The following is a 16,746-nucleotide window of genomic DNA, read 5'->3' on the forward strand; positions in this document are numbered from 1 at the left end:
CTAGAATTATACAACAGGGTTCTTGATTTAGTGCTCACATTCAGCTTTTTCCCTGGGAACATCAGTTTAACCAAATAATTTCATAAGCATCTATTAAATGTCTACTATGTAGAAGACACCAGGCAAGGGGAAGGAATTTATATCCCTTTGCTGCCACTCAGGGTCTTCCCCCAGAAACATCAGAACAGAACTTGTATTCTATATGGAAAAGAGAAAAAGGCACTCAGTTTCCACACAAGAAGTCAGGCTAAGAAATATTCAAATCACTAATACATTGTTGGTAGAATTGTGAACAGATCCAGTCAATCTGCATAACAATTTGGAACTATGCTCAAAAAGTTATCAAATTGTTCATAGCCTTTGATTCAAAAGTGACTCTACTGGGCCTGTATCCCAAAGAAATCTTAAAGGAGGGAAAGGGATCCACATGTGCAAAAATGTTTGTGGCAGCCCTTTTTGTAGGCACAAGAAACTGAAAACTGAGTGAATGACCATCAATTAAAGAATAGCTGAATAAGTTATGGTATATGAATGTTATAGAATATCATTGTTCTATAAGAAATAATAAACAGGAAGATTTCAGAGAGGCCTGGAGAGACCTACATGAACTGATGCTACATGAAATGAGCAGAATTAGGAGATCATTATACATGGCAACAACAAGATTATATGATGATCAATTCTGATGGACGTGACTCTTTCCAATAGTGAGATGACTGAGACCAGTTCCAGTGATCTTGTGATAAAGAGAGCCCTCTACACCCAGAGAGAGGACTGTGGGAACTGAGTGGGAAATACAACATAACATTTTTACTCTTTTTGTTGTTTTTTGTTTTCTTTCTCATTTTCCCCTTTTTTGATCTGATTTTGCTTGTGCAGCAAGATAATTATATAAATATGTATACATGTACTGGATTTAACACATATTTTAACATGCCTACCATATATTGGATTATTTGCCATCTAGGGGAGGGGTTGGGAAGAAGGATGGGAAAATTTGAAATACAAGGTTTTGCAGGGATCAGTGCTGAAAAATTATCCATACACATATTTTGAAAATAAAAAGCTTTAATAAAAAAATAAAAATAAAAAAGAAATTTTTGAAATAAGTTTTACTTCAACTGACCAAAAATAGAAAAATAAAACATGAAACACTTGCTCTGGAACTCATAAATAATGCAAATAACTCCTTCCCTTTGATGAGACCCACCTTTTACATGGACATGTAGATTTTCCCATACTTTAGTGCATAAGAAAGAGAAAAGTATTTACATATACTAAAAAAGTAAATCCCCTTCACTCCTATGGGGATAGTCTACAGTAGTGAATTCAGAGGACTTAGGCTTACTCATCTTCATCACAACTCTGTCCTTCTCTATTCTGACTCTTTTTGGTCCAAGAACTCCTCTATCTGCTTCTGGGTGCTGCCATCGTCCAGGAATTTTGTCCAGGAATTCCGCCTCTTCTCTACAGAGAATTTGGTTTCCTATTAATTACATTCATGTGCTCTCATGGGCTCTTGATTTCTTAACAAAAACTTTTTGATGAAGAGGGCAATAAAGAAGGTGAGGATGACAAAGTTGATAAAAGTAGTGATCTTGATGGAAATAAAGGTAATAAATGTAATTATGAAAATATAGTGAATGATAAAGAAGATGATAGTGAAAAGGGAAGACAACGGTCATTTTTTTTCTTAAATTTTTTTTTTTTGGTTCTAAATCTCCCACCTCCATCCACACACATTGAGAAGGCAAGAAAAACAAAACTTATTACAAATATGTAGAGTTTAGCAAAACAAATTCCCATCTTAACCATATCTAAAAACATATGCTGCCATCTTTTCCTGTAAGTCTATCAGTTCTTCGAGTGGGGGAGGGTAGGATGTTTCATCATAAATCCTCTGGAATTATGGTTGGTCACAGTGTTTGTCAGAATTCCTAAGTATTTCAAAGTTGTTCATCTTTACAATATTGTTGTCATATAAATTGTTCTCCTGGTTTTGCTGACTCTATTTTATATCAGTTCATACAAGTCTTTCCAGACTTCTCTGAACTATTCCCTTTAATGAAGATCATATTGCAGCTGATAAAGGTAATAGTCACTATATGAAGGGAAATATTATGGTGAAGATGACAATTATGACGATTCCTCTCTCAATAATTACCTTCCCCTGTCCATCTCATAGACCATTTTGTACCTCTGTGCATTTACATATTATCATGTTTAATAATTTTTTGTTTGTGGTTTATCATTGTGCTAATTTCCCTTTTTCCAAATTTCCTTTTTTGTTCTTAGGAAATTTTTCATATGTAGAGAATGCAGTAAAGGCATAACAACAATAACACATTTATATAATGCTTTCAAGTTTGCCAAATGCTTTATAAATATTACTTGATTTCAGCCTCACACCAATCCTGAAAGGGAGGTGTTATTATTATTCCCACTTTGCAGATGAAGAAACTGAGGCAGGTAGAGGTTAAGTGATTTGGCCAGAGTCTCATAGTGTGTCAGAGGTTGGATGTGAATGCAGGTCCTTTTGACTCTAGCTCCAGGGCTCCATCTATTATATTACCTGACATCTCAAGTGAAATCTATTGATGACTATGTCACCAGGAGGGTGTTATTAATGACCCACAGTATCTCCTAGGTATTAAGTAAGTGCCTTACATAGAAAGGGCCTTGATAGTCAGGCAACAGTAGTTTCCTATTGCCTTTAAAATAAAAAATAAAGGGCAGCTAAAAGGTGCCGTGAATAGAGCCCTGAAATCAGGAGAACTTGAGTTCATATCTGGTCTCAGACACTTAACACTTCTAGCTGTGTGACCCTGGGCAAATCACTTAAATTCAATTGCCTCAGCAATAAATAGATAGATAGATAAGTAAATAGATAAATAAATAAATAATCAATTCTTCAGTTTAACATTGCAATCCCTCTATCATCTGATTACCAATTACATTTTCTATTTTTTTCTCCATATTCCTCCCAAATGGCCTGCTAGTTATCCCCTTAAGCCAGAATCTGAAAAAGTAGAAGGACAGTGCCTAAATAGCAATATTCCATCTTCTTCAGTCATCTCTAGGCATATGGGAACTGCATGATTGGAATATGTTCTCTCCTTGGTATTGCTTCTCTGAACTCGCATCTTTGTTCACATTATAACTCAGGTGCCGTTTCCCACAGAGGGACTCTGCTGATCCCCCAGTGATTAGCACAGTATTGCCTTGAAATACATTGTGTTTTCTTATTTCAGTACATGATGCTTCTCCCTAGTAGAATGCAAGCATATGATTGCCTCTTTTAAAAAATCTTTGTAACCCCAACACACAGTGGAATCACTTGTTTGCAGTACATAATTAATTCTTATAGAATTTCATTGAAAAAAGACACCAGTTTCCTCTCAGATCCCATTCCTACTTTTCCTTACAGTTTTTGGGAAAGTGGTCATGCTTCAATGGTACCAGGATCCCTGTGTAAGGCATCTGAGGACCCCCAGACCAGTCAGAGAGCCAAAGCCAGCTCTGTTTTTTCCGTACCTGCACAGAAAGCTGCCATCCCAGTGCCTCTGGGCCTTCAGTAAGGAGAATAGGTAGGAATGTCATCTCTCAGTCCTGAGTTTGTTCGTCCTCAATGACTGGAACAAATCCCACTGGGGTATTGATTGAAACCATTACGGATTCATGAAGACAACACTGGGACATGGAATAAGAAGTAGACGCTGCCGTTTATTTCCATAAGGTAATAATAATGCGTTCCTTTGCTTTATGAAGTAGAATTTGTTACGGCAGATGAGCCGTAAGAAATTGCCATGTTTAAAAAAGCGGGGGGGGGGGGGAACTATAAATAAATTTGTAACTTTAACAGGGATTACCGTGTAATTGAGAGGGTGAGCCTGGAGCAGGAGTGAAGGCTATATCAGACCCCATGGTCTTTTCTCTGAGGCACAGTTGAGGTGCTGAAATAAGGGGATGTTCTTGAAATGTTTTTTTAAATGAGAAATGTGATACAGTGGGAAGACTGCTGGAATAAACCAGAGGATAAGGACTTGAGTCTCTGCTATGCCTCTTGTACAGTCTTGGGTTGGTCATTTAAACTTTTCTGGGCCTTGGTTTCCAACTCTGTAAAATGCAGAGAATAATTGCAAAGGTTTACCTCACCAAATTGTTTCAATAGCATTTTGTAAACAATAAAATGTAATGGTGATTTGAATAGTTCCAGCCTTTCTACTTGCTAACATTGTAATTCTAGATAAGTTACTTAACCTTCTGGGTCTCAGCTTTCTCCTTTGTAAAATGAGGATAAGTAAGGGTTATATAATTTATTTCAAAGAGTTGTGCAAGGAAAGCACCTTGGAAAGCACATAGGGTTATAAAAATGTAAATGATTATTGTTAATTCAAGGTAAACGATTATTGTTAATTGTAGAAACTCTTAGTGGGTAGCGAGTATGAATAGTGGGAAAATGGAGACAGGGAGGGGAAGTTTGAAGCAATAGATCTTGAAATATTGTTAGATATTGGAAGAGGAAGGCAGGGTCAGGGTGAATGAAACCCAGTCCCTTAGGATGGGACTGAAAAGTGAAACATAGCCTTTGTGATTTGATTAGAGGAACCTTAAATTGACGAAGAAGAAAATCCTATCTAGGAGAAATCTTCGGTCCAATAGAGGAGGTGGGTGACATAACTGCTTTCAGGAAAACCATAAGTCTTATAGAAGAATTATAACTTCTTAGGCTGATAAGGAAGATTAATTTCTTCCCTATAGGGAGCTCCTCCCTCATATGATGAGGAAAATTTAGTGCCTGCTCTCAGGAAGCTCCCAATCTAATAAGAGAAATAATCCCTAACTCAGTTCCTGAAGTTCCAAACCTCTAGTCTAATTTAGGACATTTAATCCCAGCCCTGAGTCTGATGGAAGATTTGGGTAAAATAAATGGCTATATATGCATAGATATATAGTAGTTTGTAGTTAGAGTATATACTTTCTGATTCAACATAATATGAAAACGTGGAAGATCATCCAGAAAGACTTCCAGAACAAAATGAGTTTTAAGCTATGATTTGAAAAAGTAGAAGAATATTGCCTAAATGAAGAAGATAATTTTTCTCATACAAGGAATATCCATGTGTGTATTTTAAGTAATAAGACTGTTAAAGAATAAAGATCAAGATTAAGGAGACTTTCTGTTTTAATGGAAAAAACAAAGCTCAACCATGAATATCCCTACAAAGATCTCAAAGGATACTAGATGAAAAAGGAGAAAAGATGATAAAAGATCATAAGCTGAAGGTGTTCAGAAAAGAGATGCAACTGGGAAGAAGAAAGGAACACAAGTTTTAGTAAATAATGATAATAATCACAATAACAATAACCAATATTTACATGGCATTTATTATGTGCCAGATACTGTGCTAAGTGAACATTGGTCATTTTCTGAAAGAAAAGTCTAATTGAAAACACTCAAGTGTGATATAATTCTTTCTTTTAAAATAATAGCTTTTTATTTACAAAATACATGCAAAGATAGTTTTCAACATTCACCCCTGCAAAACTTTGTGTTTCAGATTTTCTCCCTACCTTTTTCCACCCCTCCCTTAGACAGCAAGTAACCCAATATACATTAAACGTGAAATTCTTCTTTACATATTTCCACAGCTATCATGCTGCACAAGAAAAATCAGATCAAAAAGGAAAAAAAAATGAGAAAAAATCAAAAAGCAAGCAAACAACAACAAAAAAGGTGAAAAAATCATGTTGTGATCCACATCCAGTCACCAATACTCCTCTCTTTGGATGAAGATGGCTCTCTCCATCCCAATTCTATTGGAATTATCTTGAATCACGTCATTGTTGAAAAAAAGTCATGTCCATCAAAACTGATCATCACATAATCTTGTTGTTGCTGTGTACAATGTTCTTTTGATTCTACTCACTTCATTTAGCATCAGTTCATGTAAGTCTTTCCAGGCCTCTCTGAAATCCTCCTGCTGATCATTTCTTACTGAACAATAATATTCCATAACCTCCATATACCATAATTTATTCAGCCATTCTCCAACTGATGGGCATCCATTCAGTTTCCAATTCCTTGTCATTACAAAAAGGATTACTACAAACATTTTTGCATATGGGGGTTCTTTTCCATTTTTTACGATCTCTTTGGGATATTGGCCCAGTAGAGACATTGCTAGAGCAAAGGGTATGCACTGTTTAATAGTCCTTTAGGCATAGTTCCATATTGCTCTCCAGAATGGTTGGATCAGTTCACAACTCCACCAACAATGTATTAGTGTTTCAGTTACCCACATCTCCTCCAACATTTAGCATTATTATTATAATTTCCTGTCATTTTAGCAAATCTGAGAGGTGTATAGTGGAACCTCAAAGTTGTCTTAATTTGCATTTCTCTGATCAATAGTGATTTAGAACATTCTTTCATAGTGCATATAATTCTAATAATTTGGAGTTTTATTTAATCTGGTCCAAAGAGGTCAGAGTGTGAATTCACAAGTGCTTGTACACAGAAAGAAATATTTGTAATATAAAAATAAATCTTCAATTAAAAAAAAAAGGAAAATAACAAAGAAAATAAAACAAGCAGGGATGGTAACCATCCAGAAAGAAAGAGTTCAAGTACAAAGAAACCACAATCAGGATCATTCAAAATCATCCTTCAACTACTCTAATGGAGAAGGAAATTTTGAAATATACTATTGCAAAAGGCAAAGACAAGTACTTACAATAAAGAATAATTTATTCTGGAAAGCTTAATGTAGTCCTGTGGTGAGAAAAATGATCTTGAATAGAATAGAGGACTTTCAAGGATTCCTGATGAAAAGATTAGAGGTGGGTAAATCTTTGAAATGCAAACACAGGAGATAAGAGAAACCCAGAGAGATAAATACATTCAGGAAATTGGAGAGGTTAAACTTTGGGAAATGTAGGTGATGCTTAAAACCAAAAGATATCAATAAATTTACTTTTAAAAAGAATTGATGGGGAGCTACTGACAATTTTCTAACAGAAAAAAGGCCTGATCTGATATAAGTGTATGAAAAATCATTTTGTCATTAGTATAAAGGATGAATTATAACAGGGAGAGAGTGAAAGTGTGAAGTCTTGTAAGAAGTCTATTGCAAATGTCCCAGTGGGCAGTAATAAGGTTCTGAACTAGGATGATGCTATTATGAAGAGAGATAGGAAAATAGATGTAAAATGTTGTGGAGCTGTAATCAACTTGGTTATTTATTGGATGTGAGTGAGAAGCATGGAAAAAAAGGAGAAAGGAAATCTTAAAATTATGAACTTTAAATATAGGGAGAATGGTTTTTGCCAGATATGTATATAATGACATTGTATGAAGAATAAGCTTTCAGAAGAAAATGGTAATCTCAGTTTTGATCATAATGATTTGGAGTTGCCAGTGGGACACATCCTGAAAGCTGTTGGAGATAAAATCCTATCACTTCAAAAAGCCACAGAAGCTGTATAGCAGAATGGAAACATCTAATCAGAGGCCAAAGTTTCAAATTTCTGTCATTTATTATCTATATTACCTCAGATAAGTCATTTTATTTTTGTAGGATTCAATTTCTTCATTGAACAATGATTACATCAGAGAATTCTAAAATTTTTATTGTCCTGGACTCTTTGACTGTCTGGTGAAACTTGATCTATTGTCAGAATAATGTTTAAATGCATAAAATAAAATAAAAAAGACCACAATAGAATCCAGTTATTTTGAAATACAATTATCAAAGTATTATTTTTAACATAAACTTATGGATTTCAGATTTTATATTTCTGTTTTAGGTGATTTTCTAAAGTCCTTTATAGCTCTACACTTTAGGATTCTTCTATGAAGAGAGATGAAGTTTGCATGTGTAGATTTGGTAATCAAACTCAAAAGCAAAATAGTTGACTAAATCTAACCTCTGGAGAAAAGGCAGAGAAAGTAAAGAGGGTCTTGCATAGATCCTTGGGGAAAAGGTACTTAAAACATCAAGAAAAAAGATAAGATGTTAGTAAATAAAAGAGAGTAGTAGAGAAGCAGAAGGATCAAGAGAGTATTTAAAAGGAGAAAATAGAATGGAGTGACTCAACAGTATTGAAAGTTAAAGAAGGGTGGAGGGAGATATAATCTGAGAAAAATCCTTTGCATTTGCTAAGTCATTGATGATTATTGATTGGGGTAGAGTATATACACTCTTAAAAAAAAGAGTTGATTAGACATTGGGATCTGGAAGGAGTGGGGCTATTGATTGTAGGTATTTGAGAGTTCCAATAGATTTTTCAGTGAAAAAGAGGAAAGGGATGAGAAATCAGTGAGATAGGCTAGAAGAGTCAAGGAATAATTTTGGGTTTTTTTAGGATTTATAAGACTCGGGCATGTTTTTAGTTAGACGAGAAAGAGTAAAACTAGGAATCTTAGTATCTGAGGCAAATTCATCCTGGTGAACACTTATAAGTCTCAGAAGAGAGTCCAAATGTGGGTTCAGTCACACAGATGAGCCACCCTCTCTCCTCTTCCTCTTGCCCTGATCTCTGCTATCAAGTCAAGTCAACAAACTATTATGTGCCAAGCACTATACTAAGCTCTGGGAATAAAAATGCAAACATAAAGACAATCCTTGATCTCGAGAAGTTTACACTCTAATGGGGAAGAAAATGAAAAAAAAAAGTTGAAAAAGGGAAAAAGATACCAAGGTGAGCTCATGGTGGAGTGAGTCCAGAGAGTCAGGAGCAGACCAAGAGGAAATGAAGAAATGACTGATGTGGGCACATTCTTAAAAGAGAAAAACTGATCTATCAATGGAAGAGAAAAGAATGAAGTGTACTCCTAAGGTGAGAAAGCCAAGGGTAGAGTGAACTTCTTTGGTGAGGAGACTTTTGTGACATGGTGTAGTTAGTTTGTAGAATCAGAAATGGAGCCCAGAGAGGTTTTTCTATTCTTTTATCCTATTCAAGAGTCCATCTTTCCTAAGAAACCCTTGACTAGATGAAAATTAATGGAGAATTACATATGTTGGGAGTACTGGTCTCTGTAGCTGCTGTGGAGAGCAAACATACTCTTCTCATCACAAATACTGGTACCTGGAATAGCACCTTGGATAATTTTCTATTGGAAAGGGACAGTGATAAAAAAAGATTGAAGATACATGAGGGGGATAGTCTATGACTGAAAGGAAGGAGAAAAAGGGTAAAGATGCTGATTAGATTTGAGTGATGAAAGGGGAACTGAGGGAGTTCTTATCAAATAGCCTCCATCTTCTCAGTTATCATAGGAAGATCCATCATCTATTATGAATTCAGAGTTGAGAGATGGAGCTGGTGCCAAGAAGAGAAAAGAGAAGTATTGGAGCAGTCACTATGAGGAATGAGCTAAAGAGTCAATAAGAGCATAATAGAAGGATTGTCCAGTTGCAGAAAGTTCCCTGTTGATGTTATAGACTGTACAGTGTGTATATGTGTGGGTGGGTGTGTGTGTGTGAAAGAGAGAGACAGACAGACAGACAGACAGACATCAGAGAAGGATGGGGTTGAGCAGGACATTTCTGATCAATTAATTTCTTCCTATACACAGTTTGTAAAATTATAAAAAGGGTCAAGTGAGAGAGAAAATAAAGTAGTAAAGTTTTAAATTGCAGGGATGTGTTTATATTTTGTTAATTCCTGAAGCATAAATAAGTATTTATATATTATCATTGTTAGTCTTTTACAATAAAACTCGATAGAACTGGAAAGCAATTCTGTCATACCCCTGATATTCCTTTAAAAAGTAAGACACAATTTCTAAAGAGATAGTCCTGTAGAGTATAACCTCTGGCAGCAAAGAAAAGAGTTTTCTAGGAAATAAAAAATTAGTCCTTTAAAGGACTCCAGCAAAAGCACGCCCAGATAGCTAAAGCAGGAGACAGTTTTAAGTAATATGAACTGTGTAAGTTAAAAAGAGACTCAATCTAGGAGTGTGAATTGGGGAGAAAATTTCCAGAGCAGAGATGCTACAGTACTATGAATTTGCAATGGGTGAAATCAGTTCCATCTCCATATTCTCCTCAATAATGCTAAGTAATCCTGAAACAAGAGCCTATAAAATAAGGTAGAAGGTTTGCCTTCACATTTAGGTCCTTTAAATAGATGAATCGCTCTTTTACTGAAACATGAGACTGCCATATTGATTCCCAAGTCTAAACTAGTGCAGATTGGTGGGAAGCAGAACTTCCTCTGGGGATTACATAATTCCTTTGTCATGCCTTTTTGCCTGCTTGCAACGAGGCTGGGTTCACTCTCAGAGTTTCCCAGCATGACTGATACTTAAGAACCTGCGAAGAGATTTTTTTTTTCTGTGCTCCTCCTCTGGACAGGGTTTGCATCAATAACGGCAGGAAGCAAAAGGGACAGAACTCTATAGATAGATGAATTTTTCCCAGGAACAATCATTACTTCATACCAAATTGGGCATTTCCCCAACTAACTTTCCTAGAGGGAATCACAGAATCAGAGAATTTAAAAATCACAGAATCTTAAGATCATTGAATCTCAAAATTACTTAATCTTGCAACAGAGAGATAATGTGGAGTTCATCTAGTTCAACACCTCCCCTTCCCACTATGGTGTGGGCTTTGTTCAAGTGACTTCTTTTGAAAAGAGTACAGTTTGTGACTCACCCAAGATCACACATCTAGAAAGAGAAATAAATGCTAATTTTATCTATTGTGTTTTAACTTAGGTGAATTGAAGCTAAACTGAATAGTTTATCAAACTTACCCACACTACCCTTTTCTTTAGGGAGGGGATAGATAGTACAAATAAAATCCCACAAAAATATCATTTTGCAGAATAAAGGAACTAACATTCATCTAATACTTACTTTGTGCTAGGCACAGTGCTAAATGCTTTGCAAATATATTTCATTTCATCCTGAGAATGAGCCTGGGAGGTAGATGCTATTATTGTTCCTATTTTACGGAAAACTTATACAAGGTAAGCACTCACACAGAGGTCAGAAGAAGTGATTCAAGACTCTCTCAAGATCTCTCTGAAAAACTGAAGAACCAAATGGTCATATACACTAATTGTGTTCTACCTGTAGTAGAGCTTTCTATATTGGCCTGATCAGTCACCATACCTTGACCCCAACATAATGAAATATTTTTGGTCTTCTTCAAGAATGAAGGGCAATAATCACCAACAGGTGAGGAAACTGAGTCAAACAGGTGATTTGCTCATTTTAATTCAGGTCTTTTTGACTAGTGCTCTACCTACTGTGTCACCAACTGCCTTCATGATGGGTAAAGGAAGGTTAAGAAGGTCAAATAACTGTGCAAATGCAGTGCCTTTTCTAGAATGTCACAGAACAAATCCCCCAAACCTTTCTATCTGACTGAAACTCCAGAATTATTGAAGTGAGCCTTTTTAATTTTTTTCAGGAAGAAGCTCTACCCAGTTCCATGTTCCTGGTTCTATCCACACTCAATTCCCAACACTGTTGAATTATAAGATTAGAAATATGGAGCTGAAAGGGACCTTAGAGACCATTTAATCTGACCTTTCCATTTTATAGGGAAGAAACTGAAGCCTAAGAGAAGTGATTTGTCCAAGCTCACATAGGCAGTAAGTAACTGAACCAGGGTTTGAATTCAGATCCAAGGACTCCAAATTTCGTGTCCTTCCTGTTACAGTGCTCTGTGAACCCTCACTCTTTAGATTACTGAGCTTTGAAGAAAGGAATGGTTGTGGGTATAGAGGTAGCTAAGTGGTACAATGGATAGCACACTGGGTTTGGAGTCAGGAAGACTCAAATTTTGCTCCCTGGATATGACCCCGTATCACATTTTTCTAGATTTTATTAAGTAGTTTGTATCAGAGGAAGAACTCGATTCAAGTCTACACTGCCATTTTTTAGTTGTATCATTTCAAGCCATTCATTTCCTTTCAATTTTCTTATTAGTAATCCAAAGATGCTGTGCTGGGAGATCTCTAAAGTCTCTTCCAGCTGTAATATTTTTTATTCTAACATTCTTTTGAAAACCTCTATTGAATAAAACACCTCTCCCACAGAGAGGCATTTCCTTATTTAGTTAAAGGCTCATGCAGTTGGAAAGTTCTTCTTGTCATCCACCTAACTATATTAAGTCTCATTTCAGTCAGAACTTGGGAAAACTTCTGAGGAGGAGGAGAAGGAGAGTATACCTATAGATTGAGCAGTGATCTAGATTTTTAAATTTTAAATTTAGTAACCACTAACAGAAGCAAACATTCAAATAAATAAACAAAATGAGATCATAAACAACTCCAAATTACCATGTTGTAAAGGCAACAAGATCCTGAATTTGAAGATTGAAGAAGAAATCACACAATTTTAAGCTTGGAAGGGACCTAGAAGACCAAATCCAAACCATAAATGAACTAGAATCCCCAATTTGGGATTGTAGCTCCACAATGTAGTTCCACACAATACTTGTATGGAAAGTCACTTTCCCTCTTGGGCCTCCATTTCCTTAAATGTAAAGTGATAGAGTTGAATTTCATCTCTATTTTAGGCTGGGCCTGACCCAGACTGGCTCCCCAGTGGTTTATATCTGATGTTGAAATTAATTGCAATATCTATGGATCATTCAGCAGTTAACAAAAGGGGCTTCATTTAGCCATAGAAGACAAAAGATAGTAGCAAAAATATAGGACATAATTCAAGTAGACTCAGTCTCCTTTATTTCCGGACAGAAAGTAGGCTGTTGGGCAAAATGAAATGACTGGCCTTGAGATAAGCACCAAGTCTAAAGGGGCCCAAATTCATGTGCCTGAACCCTTTTTTGCCCCTGGATCAGTGAGCTGGGCCAACACCACTTTTCTTAGAGCTTTAGCCCTCTGGGCCAATTCAATCTTAGGAACTTGCCTTTTAGGACAACTAAACTAATGTAAATTATGGGAAATTAGGTGACACAGTGGATAGAACATTGATCTTGCAATTAGAAAGACTCATCTTTCTGAGGTCCTGACTATAGACACATACTATCTGTGTAATGCTGGGTAAGTCACTTAATCTTGTTTGCCTCAGTTTCCTTATCTGTATAATGAACTGAAGAAGGAAATCATAAATCACTTCAGCTTTTTTGCTAAGAAAACCCCAAAAGAAATAATGATAATCAGATGTAACTGAAATGATTAAACAACAAGAAGAGGTATGGGATGGTGGTAGAAAGGGAGAAGTCTAGTAGATATTGATCCTATTACAACTTTATAATCACTTTCATTCCCTCTCATCTCCCTCACTCTTATCATCATCATTCTATTTACATTCATCTTGTTTATTCCCATCTTTATCATCATAGGAACATATGATCACAGAATTTATGCTGGAGTGGAGCTCAGAGGCCATCTAGTCCAATGGCTAATATAATCTTTTTGTAGAAAGTAGGCCCAGAGAAGTTCAGTGCTCTTAATTTAGAGTCAGGGATATGGGGGGCAGAACCAAGATGATGGAGATGTCACACGTTTCTCTCTGACCTTCTCTACCACATGAAATCCAGACTCTGAATTAACTCTAGACCAGCAGAACCCACAAATATTGGGGTTGCAACAAATGATCAGCAGAAGATAATTTCAAAGATTGCCAGAAAAGGTCTGTTTCGACTGGAAATAGGAGGGAGGCAGCTAAGCACAACCAGCTGTACAACCGCCAGTGCAGACAGTGCAAAGTCCTGGGGAGGTGCAGTTTCTATGTGGCAGAGAATCTACAGGAGGTCTGTTTCAATCAAAAATGGGAGGAAGGCAACTTAACACAAACAGCTGACCACAAATGCTAGCACAGACAGTGCAGAGTCCCAGGACATTGCTGACTCTGCAGGCATTTCTGACTCTGTGGGGCTGTGCAGATTCCATGTGGCAGAGAATCTATAGGGAGGAAACTATGATTTTTCAGCAGTGTTGGCCACTCTGCCGTGGTTGCAAGCCAGTAGATCAGCAGAGGAGTTATGAAACATCCAACACAAACACAAAAGATCAATAGTGAACCCCAAAATGCCAGAATCTCATGGGACCTGTCATGCTCACCCAACACCAGGAATGAATCAGCACTGACCCAGTGAAGTTGTGGCCACTTGGAAAACCTCCCCACCCTAAAGGCAGACCTTAACTTTTTAAAAAAATGAGTAAAAATGTAAAGAGAACACTAAATATAGACAGCTTTTATGGTGGAAGAAAAGAGCAGATTTCCAACTCTGAGGAGACTAAAGGCAGACTGTCTCCAGATGAAGCCCCCAAAGGTGATATAACCTGTCCCCATCACACAAGGCTCTCCTAGAAGAAATTAAAAAGGATCTTAAATGAGAGCTAGAAGAAAAATGGGGAAAGGAAATGAAAACTTTGCAAGAGAGTTTGGAAAAGGCAACACAGAAACTATCTGAAGAAAATTCACTACAAAATAGACTTAGTGAAATGGAAAAAGTATATAACTCATTAAAATACAGATTCGGTAAAATAGAAAAAGAAAGCAACTCCCAGAAAAAACAGAATTTGTGAAACAGAAAAAGGAAATAATTCCTTAAAAAACAGAATTTGTGAAATGGAAAAAGGAAATAACTTCTTAAAAAACAGAATGTGTGAAATGGAAAAAAATTCCATGAAAAAATGAAAAAAACTCATTTAAACATTCAATTGAACAAATACAAAAAGAAGTAAAAAAAGTAAATGAAGAAAATAATTCACTAAAATTCAGATTGAACAAATGGAAATGAATGACTCAATGAGACAAAAGGAATCAGTCAAGCCAAACCAAAAAAATGTGAAGTACCTAATGAAGAAAACAATCAATCTGAAAAATAGAGCTAGAAGAGACAAACTAAGGATTATTGGAGTCCCTGAAATATATGATGAAAAAAAGAGCCTAGACACTATCTTTCAGGAAATCATCAAAGAGAACTGCTCAGGTATCATAGAAACAGAAAATAAAATGATCATTTAAAGAATTCATCAAATGCCTCCTGAAAGAGACCCCAAAATTAAAACCCCAAGGAATATTGTGGCTAAATTTGAGAACTATTGGACCAAGGCAAAACTATTACAAGCAGCCATAAAGAAACAATTCAAATACCGAGGATCCACAATAAGGATTACACAGAACCTAGCAGCTTCCACTTTAAAGGACTGAAGGGCTTGGAATATGATATTCCAAAAGGCAAAGGAACTTGGAATGCAGTCAAGAATAAATTACCCTGCTAAACTGAGCATTTTCTTTCAGGGAAGAAAATGGACATTAAATGAAACTCGTGAATTCCATTTATTTTTGATGAAAAGACCAGAGCTAAACAACAACAAAAAAATTGACCTCCAAATATAGAACTCAAGAGAAGCAAAAAAAAAAAAAAAAAGGGGGGGGGGAGACTCTTGAGAACTGTATCTCTGTTAATGGTATACATTGAGAATACATGTATAATCTGATTTTACTATTATAATATAAAAAAGAAACTAGAGATGAAACGGGGATTGTAACAGAAAAAAGGAGGGGAAGTGGAGGTAGAATGAGGGAAATTACATTTTAGGAAGAGACAAAGAAAATATATTATAATTGAGGAAAAGAAAGAAGGGTGATGAATATTGTGTGAATCTTACTCTCATCAGATTTGGCCCAAAGAAAGAAATATTTGGTTTCACTGAGAAACAGCTCTCATCTTATGGAAAAGTAGGAAGAGAAGGGGAAAAGGGAAGAGATAGGCTAAATAGAAAGGAAAAGAGAAATAATAAAGGGAAGATATAAGAAAGGAGGAGGGTCTCTAAAGGGGGAGGACTTCTTGAGGCAGTGCTCATAAGTAAAAAAAGGAAGAGGGAAAGGGGAAAAGGAAAGAGAAAAGTATAATTTGGAAATAATAAGATGGCAGGAAATACAGAATTAGTAATTTTAACTGTAAATGTGAATGGGGTGAACTCTCCCATGTAACGTAAATGGATAGCAGACTGGATTAAAAGCCAGAATCCTATAATATGTTGCATACAAGAAACACATTTAAAGCAGAGCAATACATACAGAGTAAAGGTAAAAGACTGGATGGAGCAGAATCTATTATGCTTCAGATGAAGTAAAAAATAAAAGCAGGTGTAATGATCCTGATCTCAGATCAAGCAAAAGCAAAAAATTGATCTAATTAAAAGAGATGAGGAAGGAAATTATATCTTGCTAAAGGATACTATAGATAATGAAGCAATATCAATATTGAATATATATGCACCAAATGGTGTAGCATCTAAATTCCTAAAGGAGAAGTTAAAAGAGTAGCAAGAAGAAATAGACAGCAAAACTATAATAGAGGGAGATCTCAACCTTTCTTTCTCAGAACTAGATAAACCAAAGCACAACATAAATAAAAAAGAAGTTAAAGAGGTAAATAGAATACTAGAAAAACTTGATATCATTGATCTTTGGAAAAAATTGAATGGAGACAGAAAGAAGTACATTTTTTTTCTCAGCAGTTCATGGAACCTCTACAAAAACTGATCATATATTAGGACATAAAGACCTCAAAATCAAATGCAGAAAGGCAGAAATAGTAAATGAATTTTTTCAGATCACGATACAATACAAATTATTTTAAATAAAAGGCCAGGGGAAAATAGACCAAAAAGAAATTCGAAACTAAATAATCTCATCCTAAAGAATGAACAACAAATCATAGACACAATCAATAATTTCATCCAAAAAAAGACAACAATGAGACAATTTACCAAAATTTGTGGGATGCAGCCAAATTGATTATA

Source organism: Antechinus flavipes, chromosome 3 (genome assembly GCF_016432865.1).
Source record: "Antechinus flavipes isolate AdamAnt ecotype Samford, QLD, Australia chromosome 3, AdamAnt_v2, whole genome shotgun sequence".
In the NCBI taxonomy this organism is placed as follows: domain Eukaryota; kingdom Metazoa; phylum Chordata; class Mammalia; order Dasyuromorphia; family Dasyuridae; genus Antechinus; species Antechinus flavipes.